General features: G+C 33.1%; 1 long non-coding RNA gene across 1 annotated transcript in view; it reads right to left on the reverse strand.

Moving 5' to 3' along the window:
• The window catches only part of LOC106462643, a 13,069-nt gene extending 3,721 nt beyond the window's left edge, over positions 1 to 9,348 (reverse strand). Inside the window, exons 1-2 of the long non-coding RNA XR_002610991.1 lie at positions 9,173 to 9,348; positions 3,551 to 3,816 (exon numbers count right to left, since the gene is read on the reverse strand). This is a non-coding gene — a long non-coding RNA (uncharacterized LOC106462643). The remainder of the gene's footprint in view (positions 1 to 3,550; positions 3,817 to 9,172) is intronic.
• Between the last annotated feature and the right edge of the window lie 919 nt (positions 9,349 to 10,267).

The following is a 10,267-nucleotide window of genomic DNA, read 5'->3' on the forward strand; positions in this document are numbered from 1 at the left end:
TTACATTGCTAAATTAGGGACGGCTAGAGCAGATATCCCTCGTGTAGCTTTGCGCGAAATTCAAAAACAAAAAACAAACAAAATTTATTTCACTATATCTTTTTAAAAAACTAACTTTATTATCACACTAGCAAAAGTACCCGGCTTTGTCCTGGTTATTAGGTTGAGATATTCTAGATGACTACGTCTATGTGTATATTTTGATCCTATTTTAGCATCCCGTGGATGGGCATGGTCTTCAACTCAAAGCTTCTTTTGGTTTATGCGATAAAAATTGCAGCCTTTCTGTTTCAATTTTGGCACACATTACGGCTTGCCCATTACGATTTTAGTGACGGGAATGCAAGAGGGCCGTGAAACCTTGTAAGTGTAGTTAATGTTAGTATGATTTAAAAAAATTAATAAATAAGCCTAAAGTAAAGACATAGTGTGAGACAACCTAGCCTAGAGCTAAGTGCAATTTATCATGAAAGTAAAAATATCTATCCAATTTTAAACTTATATCGTTTCTGAATTAAGCTATTCTTAGTCATATCACCAACTTTTTCAATAAAAAAACAAACCTCTTTAATCAAAGGAGATTCTGTATAAAGAAATCAACAAATATTTTTCCATTTTTGTTGCTTATACATTTCATTTTATACTTTCAGTGCACAGACTAACAACAATATTAGGTTATAGTTTTGTTGTTAAGCAACATGACATAAAAGTCATTGTTGGAACGCGTTGTTACCAAAACGCACTGGCTTTTCTGTATATTAGAAGTGGTTGATCTAACTGATATACTATAGGGTATACTATGGGGTGGCAGTACTTGCCTCGACATTTTCAATGGCCTATACGTGAGGTTGTTGTACTTGCCTCGTCATTTTTGACGGGCTATACGTCTATAATGAAAGAGCGTGTCTGTCTGTGATTTATATTTGTAATATAAGGAACCGCTTTTTTTCTATGTGTTTTTCGCTAGCTTTCCTCATTAAAAAAGATGTGCATGCGCTTGCGCACACCACGTGGAAATAAGTAATAATACCCAGGTGCACACCCTCAAGGTCTACTTAGTATGGGTGCGAAATTTCAGGTTTCTAGGTTCTTTCCTCATGGAGCTATGGTGGTCACAAGCACACAGATACGCCCTTTTACTATTATAGATAGATATGTATACAAAGTATTCTATACAGCTGAGTTTTGAATTTACAAAGTTAATGTATAGCACAATTGAATAAAAAAGTGCATTTTTCTAAAGCTGGAATTATACAACTTGTAGTTGTTCCAAATCTTTCACTGAGCCCATTTAGTTTCCTGCATATCCTGCTAACAAAACCAACCAATGCATAGACAATCTCCAGTTCTTTATCAAGGTCAATAAGAGTCTGAGAATGTTACCCCTAACAAAAGCTGCCCTGAAAGTTCACATTGCATGTGACAACTACTAGGCAAGGGTATGGCTAGAGATAAACCACGAACCAATAGAGATCATATCTCCTGCTGATACTTCTGCCAAGAAGAAGTGGACAGTTTACGTACAAGTTGTCTGGACAAGATTGTCACCTGTCCCAGATACCTGTTTAGAATTATGACCTGTGGGTACAAATCAAAGTGCAGCACAGAAATTGCTTGAAGTGCACCCTTGCTTTCAGCTGTGATAAGACTAACTGCTACAATACAACAGGCCAATAAACTTCAATACTTTTACTGAGCTGGACAATAAACCTCCAAACTTGTACATTAAAATAAAATTCACATATATTGAAATAGGAAAATGATGAGTTATACGATCGTACTACAAAGATTTGGAATAACTACAGGTTCTATTATTACAATTTGAGAAAATCTCTTATTTTTTTTCAATTGTGCTATACATTGATGACGTACATTCAAAATTAAATTGCTTATAGATCATGGTATATAAACCTAAATTATAATAAAGTTCGTTTTCTCTGAAATATATAATGAAATAAATTTCAATCCATCTGAAATTCAGAAACCCCACTTGACTTTTGTGACCTTGAAAATTAAATTCAAGGTCAGAATCGAAAATGGCACCCACCCATATCTTTTTCCTCATTCTTTTAATAACTAAACTAGCATGAATGCCTGCTTTTAACAAACAATGCTATCGCAAATCTAAAATCACATTTTGGCTGGTCTACTAGAAAGCACAGACAATAATTGGATTTTTCTATTTACATCACAGATATGATACTATAATGTTTTGACTCTATAGTGTGAAGTAGAATCGGCTTTGCCCTGTATGTAAGACTTTGTGTTCATTGAAGTTGGAAGACAACCTCTTATAGAAATGGGGTGACTTGTGGTATTAGGTTAGAAGTGTCATGACTTGTGGTATTTAACTTAGAAGTGAGTGTCGTGACTTGTGGTATGTAGGTTAGAAGTTAGGTGACTTGTGGTATTTAATTTAGAAGTGTCGTGACTTGTGGTATGTAGGTTAGAAGTTGGGTGACTTGTGGTATGTAGATTAGAAGTTAGGTGACTTGTGGTATGTAGGTTAGAAGTGTCATGACTTGTGGTATTTAACTTAGAAGTGTCATGACTTGTGGCATGTAGGTTAGAAGTGTCATGACTTGTGGTATTTAACTTAGAAGTGTCATGACTTGTGGCATGTAGGTTAGAAGTGGGGTGACTTGTGGTATGTAGAATAGAAGTGTCATAACTTGCGGTATTTAACTTAGACGTTTCATGACTTGTGGTATGTAGGTTAGAAGTGGGGTGACTTGTGGTATATAGGGCTGTTATATTCAGTTTATTCATTATACTGTTATCAAACTAGCGTAACTAGATTTTTTTAAATATAATTTCTTATTAGAATACATTTTAGTAACATTCCAAGTTTAAAATTTCTGTTAAGGAAGGCACATTTGTAAACTTGTAAATAACAGCAGATAAATAGTTTATTTCTATCAAGTAAAAGCATTCTCTAGAAACTTGTAAGTGTCTATTTTAGTACCTACCTTGTTTAAAACAGGTGGAGCTACATGTCAACATTGCACAATGAGATAACTGTTTTGTTCTTAATATTTGTTAATATTAGAGACTGTTATAGTGACTACCTACTGTGTCTATGGTGCAATTAAATGTATTGTTATGACTTGTTGGGGATTTATTAACAGTCATTTTGGTTGTCATAGCTGCCACTTCAAATTACTTCTCTACAACACTACTGAAAAATTACATGATAATTGTTTTATAATTTAAGAAAATTCAAGCAAGTGTAAGCCCAGACGTCGTTTTAGAGAAAGAAACAAAATACCCTTAGAAAAGCTAAAAAGGTAGAAAATCCTGACATTTTTAGATTAGAATAACTAATAACTTAGTCAAGAATAATTTCTATCTTTGCACTTAAAATTACAGTTTACCAAGACGTTACAATGCAAAACTTACTATAATTAATCTCTTTACCACACCATATGTTGTTGCTACAATACATTTTATGTTTATCCTGATAATTTAATATCTCGGTCATCTTGAGATAAGTAATAGTAAATTCATTAAAATATGAAACATTATAGAATGAAAAGAAAATTATACTTACACTGTTGTGTGTGTTGGCTGGTAGGCAGGGCCCCATCCAGTGGGATTTGGTGTCATAATAGGTTGCTGAGGAAAACTTGTATAACCTTGTGGTCCATTAGGTGGCCCATATGTCACATTTCCATACTGAGGAGGTCCCTGATAATTCCCAGAAGGATAGGGAGGAGGAACATTAGGATTCCAGCCTGGTTGTGGATGTGGAGATGGATAATAAGCAGGTGGAGGTGCTGTTGGTGGGTTTTGGTAACAGCCTTGATAATGGCTCATCTGAAAATATCATATATACATTGTTAACTAATCATTTCAAACACAGTTCATCAAACTTAACTTGCCTACAAAACTTATTTCAAGAAGTTGCACATATTAACATATAGTGAACCTAGGTACAAAGGTTGAGTATATTAAAACGATAATGGAACAGTTCGTGTCACCACGCCCAGTCATACATCTTTATAATAACCCTACAGTGCAGTTTCCATTGCAAAAGACTCCATCATAAATTTGTCAAGTTCAAAGCACATCACTCCTTTATGCATACTTTTCATAATCCACTTTGAATGCGAGAATAACCCTTTACCAGCACCCATTTTAACAGTCCAATTTCACAGATATCCATAAGTGATGTGTCCGGTGATGGTGACTTGACTGGTATTTCTTTGTATGGAATAACATGACTACCTGTTTCTTTCTTTAGGTGCTTGAGATATGTGTTGGTTAAACGGAAGTATAACCAGAAGTCTCATTCGTACGTTATCTGGAATAAACGTTGTTCTATTGAGGAATCAACAAAAATAATTTCATGGTTTATTTAGACTGTTACCTGGAAGTAAGATCATTCAGCTGAAGAATTGAAGCATTTGTACGTATATTTAAACAACAACGATGTATGTATAGAGGTTTGTTGCATGTATTTTACAATGTGCAATAGAGAGTTAAAAACTAGAATTTGTGTGTTTTTGTTTGCCTTAGAGCAAGGCCACAATGAGCTATCTCTTGTGTCCACCGCGGAAAATCGAACCCCGGATCTTAGCGTTCTAAGTTCGTGAACTTACCGCTGTCCCATCGGGGAACACTAGAACTGGTAGAAAATTAATCGTATTCCTCAAGATATATTTGTGAATCATTGAATGTAAAAAAAAAAACAAATAATTACTTCAAATAAAACTTAATAAGCACAAAAATGTAGTATTAGTTTAATGTTAAAGTTACTCTAACTAGAACTTCTAGGGCTGATGAAACTGACACAGAAGTGAAAAGAATTCAAGTAGTTAAATAATATCCTACCGGTATAAACAGTTATTGTGTGTAAAAAGTAAATAAATGTGTGTGACACACACGTGTTACAATTTATCGTCTCTGCAAAAGGTAGTAAGAAAACTGTTTTTATGCTGGATAATGGTTGTAGCTAACATTACACCAATCCAAAGTTTTGGACTTATTTATGAAGTAGGTCATAAGAAAATACTTTCTTCAAACTTTAGAGTATCCGTGAACTATAATGGTATCCATCTCATGTGTTCTAAGAAATGAAAGTCAATCAGATTTATCAATGATTTTAAAGAATTTCTTTGTTGTTGTTTTCCGTTTCCGAATTTGCATTATAATTTAAATGTTACACGTATTATCATTTGTTGATAAACCTAAGACATTCTAATTTAAATGTTACACGTATTAACATTTTGATAAACTTAAGACATTCTAATTTAAATGCTACACGTAATATCATTTGTTGATAAATCTAAGACATTATAATTTAAATGCTACACGTAATATCATTTGTTGATAAATCTAAGACATTATCATTTAAATGTTACACGTATTATCATTTGTTGATAAACCTAAGACATTCTAATTTAAATGCTACACGTATTATCATTTGTTGATAAATCTAAGACATTATAATTTAAATGCTACACATAATATCATTTGTTGATAAATCTAAGACATTATCATTTAAATGTTACACGTAATATCATTTGTTGATAAATATAAAACATTTCCAAGATAATATTGCATATTCGACACAAGAATGATACAATGCACTACGCTCCACATATTGGGGTTGTGGATGCTTTATAAAAGCCCCCCAGTGGCACAGCGGTATGTGTGTGTGAACTTACAGCGCTAGAAACTGGGTTTTGATACCCGCGATTAGCAGAGCACAGATAGCCCATTGTGTAGCTTTGTGTTTAACTTCAAACAAACAAACAAAGCTTTATAAAAATGACGATAGAATCCCACTATTTGACTAGAATAGCTCAAGAGTTGGCAGTACGCGTTGATGATTGGCTGTTATCTCTCTACTCTGTCAGTTCAAAATTAGGGACGGCCTTTGTGTAGTTTTGCGCAAATACCTGTATCAAACCGAACTACAATCATCCGTGTCTGAATCAAATTACGGTATTGATATATTGCATATTTATGCGTTAAACGATCAGGTCAACGACCTCTAGGGTTTAAGTATTATAGCTGTCTCTAATTTTAAGCTAATGACAACATGAAAGGCAGCCATTTGGCGAGGAATACTTCTGACAAATTGCTTTTCATGTACTTTCAGCTGTATCATAACGCGAACCTTGGATCTTCCGATACGCATCCCGGAATGCTAGTCACTAGGCCGTTTAGCAAATCAGTCATTAGATAAAATACAGTAACAATACATGCTATATGTACCGTTTATCTGTGTAATGTGCAGCTGGAAGAAACAACATATACATTGAATTCCTAACGAGAAGAAACTTGAAATAATTATTGTTTGTAATAAAAGACATGTGGATTCCCTGAAGTTTCACAATCAACGTGGAGACAAGACCTTAGAAACTGTTTAATAAAATGCCAAAAGTAAAGTAAGCCAAAATGACTAAACTTAGCATTATCATATTTATTGCAAACATAATAAAACCACATCTAATTTTTAATCAGATAATGTTGAAGTAACGTTTTACAGATTGGTCGATCTTTACTGCTCGAAAATAATTTTCTGATATAATTTTTCACATTTTAGAAGACACGTGAACAAACACCACATAAACATACACAACTAGCTACTGTCAATGCAACTAGAACCAACTGAATTATATAACAGTTTAAAATGACCTTGCATAAATTATAAACAAATATATTACCCAGTTATGATTTACTTCTTAGCTGTTTACAGTTTAATAAGGAAGTCAAGGTGTAAAAATGAGGGCTTTCAAACTCGTGTTAACCACAAATGAACGCGCATGTACACTCCACACATGTTCAAAGTGCAAGTATGCGTTAAGTACAATTAAAAACCTTCTCTTTTATGGCAAATCATTTGAGCAGTTCAATTTTTTGTTACATAAGTGCGAGAACATTTTGACACATAAGAGCAAGAAACTGATGTTTTAACTTAGATATTAATATGGAGTTGAAATAACATTGTTTGGTGACCTTGATAAGTAAAACACTATAATAACTAAGCCGGTAGCTAGAAAATATTTTAATCACATTATAACATTTACTTACTTCATTCCTTTCCCTTAGAAGTGTTTCTCTGTGAGATTAATTAACATTAACTTCTAATCAATGCAAGCTACTTACATAGATCAAATCTGAAAAGAAATCCATTAATGAATAGAGCAAATTTAATATGCTGTTTTACGTTCTTATTTACAATGATTAGAGTGCATTGTGTCCCCCTTGTGGGACAGCGGTAAGTTTACGCATTTACAACACTAAAATCCGGGGTTCGATTCCATGTGGTGGACAGAGTGCAGATAACCCATTGTGTAACTTTGCACGAAGAACACAACAACAAGAATGAATTATCTCTTCAGTTAGGTAGCCTCGCTGTTAGTAATACCAATAATTTCTCACGAGATTGTGAAATTTATAATAGTCCTAAACACATGTATTAAGCTAACGATGCAAAATAATCTTTACAAGAATGAATATATAATAATAATAAACTAAAAGTAATAAAACGATATATATTGAACATTCGATTCAACATTATGAGTGAAAGTAACACTAAAAGAAAAATAAAGTTTAACCTACTTACAGAACACATAGACACTAGTGGTTAAAATATAATATCTAGTAGGAACCCAAGTGTTAGAGAAGAAAATCTGGTCTCTAGTATAAATAATATATATTCTAGACGTAGATATGGTGGATCTAATCTGAAGTTAGCTTTCTTCTTTCTTTGTCTTTGTTTGAAAAATAAAAATTCAGGTACGATCAGTGAAGATTTTGAGGAACAAGTCAGTCACTATATACTTTAAACCACTGATGAAACAAAAATCTGAAACTTGCAGATCAAATTGAATACTGAATTTTGAAATTAATACTGCAGATAAGAAAAACTTAACAAAGAATCATCTTTCATGTTGTCCCCCGCTTGGACAGCGGCAAGTCTAAGGATTTACAACGCTAAAATTATGGGTTCGATTCCTCTCGGTGGACACAACAGATAGCCGATGTGGCTTTGCTATAAGAAAAGCACACATCTCTCATGTCTTCACGTAAGTCCTCCTATAACTCCAAGTCATTGACCGTGAAGAAATGGCACCAAGTTCAGACTAAAATCTAGTAAATTTGTGGTTTGGTTACTGAGGCAAAAGGAAAAGGTGTGCGGAGTGTTGACATTTACAGTCGCTAGACAATTATGTATTCAACATTTTAATCTAGATATAAAATAAGTTTGAACATGAAATGAAACCACTTGGCCCAATCCCAGTCCTGATCTGAGGATTAAGCTCATATACTGCTAAGTATAGTTATCTGATGTGAGGGTTAAGCTTATACACAGATGAACCCAGCCACCTGATCTGAGGATTAGATTTATATACAGCTGAAGCTATAATCACTTTATCTTAGGGTTAAGCTTGTATATAGCTAAGTCCAATCATCTAACTTGAGGGCTAAAACTTGTATATAGCTAAGTCCAATCATCTAACTTGAGGGCTAAACTTATATATAGCTGAATCCAATCACCTGATATGATGGTTAAGGTTATATACACTTGGGTCCTATTATCTTATCTTAGAGTTAAGCTCAAAACCCGGTCTCTGCCATACACTCTATCCTATCATGCAGACTTATGAAATTGCATATGTGTGTTTATCTTTTTATCTATCTATAGACCCCTGATACGTTATGTGTCGCAGTGTCTTGTGATTTTCTTTCTACGCCTCGACTTTGAGAAAACTGACACATTTGTAGAGCAATATGAAAATCATATAATTCTTAAAATCTGAAAATTGATGAACATTTATCGCAATTAAACACTGAACTAAAATTGAGCTATTACAGCTACGTATGGAACACGTAAATTATAATCCTGTGGTCTATGAAAAGTGCTGTTAATGTTATTGTAAGTGAATGTTTTTCTCATATAAAAATGTTTAGAAAAACTATTTTGAATACAGTAAAAGGAAAATTCTACATTCAGACCAACTATAAACTTAATATAATAACGGTAATAATGAAATATATCGAACAATCTTAGCTATATAAAACGAGTATATCATCATTATTAGTATTACTAACACCAGGCGAGTGAGTAGTATCTATATAACGGAAAAAGTTGTCAATAAATTCACCTACATATATGAGATTACATTTATGATTCGAACTTGCGAAAGACGAGACTTACCTTATAGATTTCAACCTCTAGTAGTCATGAAAGGAACCAAGAATTTTTTTATTCCTAATTATTACAAATAAACTCAACACAAAGCAACGTCTATGAAGTTTTTTGTAACCGTTATATATTAAACGTGCTTTACTTCTACATCCCTGTTACCAGTCTACGGCTAATCATCGGCAGTCACGCGTTCAAACGTCACGAGATTCATGTTCGGATAGGTTTTCCAAGAAATTTGTATTCTAGAACACAATGCGACAGTAGTATAGGGAAGTGTTCAACTCGATAGATTTCGGTAAAGAAACGAACACTTTTCCGTCTGTTCATTTACGAATTACTTATCCCAGCTTTATAAGATGAAACAAATCTATTATATTATTTTTCTTTTTTTTTTTCATTGAAGCAAAATATTTCATAGAATTAGTATCTGTCGTATTTAAAAGTTTTTAATAGAATTTTGGTGTTAAAATACACAATACAAAAAGATAAAACATAAATTCATTATTTTCAGTTACAGTGTATATAATTTCACAGGCAATAAAGACATATATCTCAATAGTACACCATAAAGATGTATGAACATCCGCCACACAAAATTTTCAAAATACAATAATTGTCTAATCCATTATAATAAACATTTATCAAATCTGTGGAAAATTAGTTTTGCAAGATGATGGCTTCTTTAATTTATATTTTGGCAATTTTGACTTAGATATACATTTTTGTTCACAACATAATATTTATTTGTAAGGTAGTACTCGCTACGATTTAGATCTAATTTGTATTAAAACGAACATGATTAGTTGTTTTAACAACAGATGGCGATAAAGCACTCGTTTGGGTGGTATAAGGAGAAATGTTTTTTGTGTTTTAAGAGATATGACAGGGCTAATGGCAAAAAAATTATAAGATGGAATAAAAAGTCAGTTATAAAGGGAAAATTGTTCAAATTTTGCAATTACTCAGGATTACGTATCTTAAAATATTGTTTTGGCTGAGTTGATATTTCAATTGAAAAAAAAAGTTATTGGAGACTAAAACGTAGCAAAGTTTTCAAGAAATGAACTCAATTTGGTACTCAAACTGAAGAATTGGTCAACTTTT

The sequence above is a fragment of the Limulus polyphemus genome, unplaced genomic scaffold (genome assembly GCF_000517525.1).
Source record: "Limulus polyphemus unplaced genomic scaffold, Limulus_polyphemus-2.1.2 Scaffold1, whole genome shotgun sequence".
Taxonomy (NCBI): domain Eukaryota; kingdom Metazoa; phylum Arthropoda; class Merostomata; order Xiphosura; family Limulidae; genus Limulus; species Limulus polyphemus.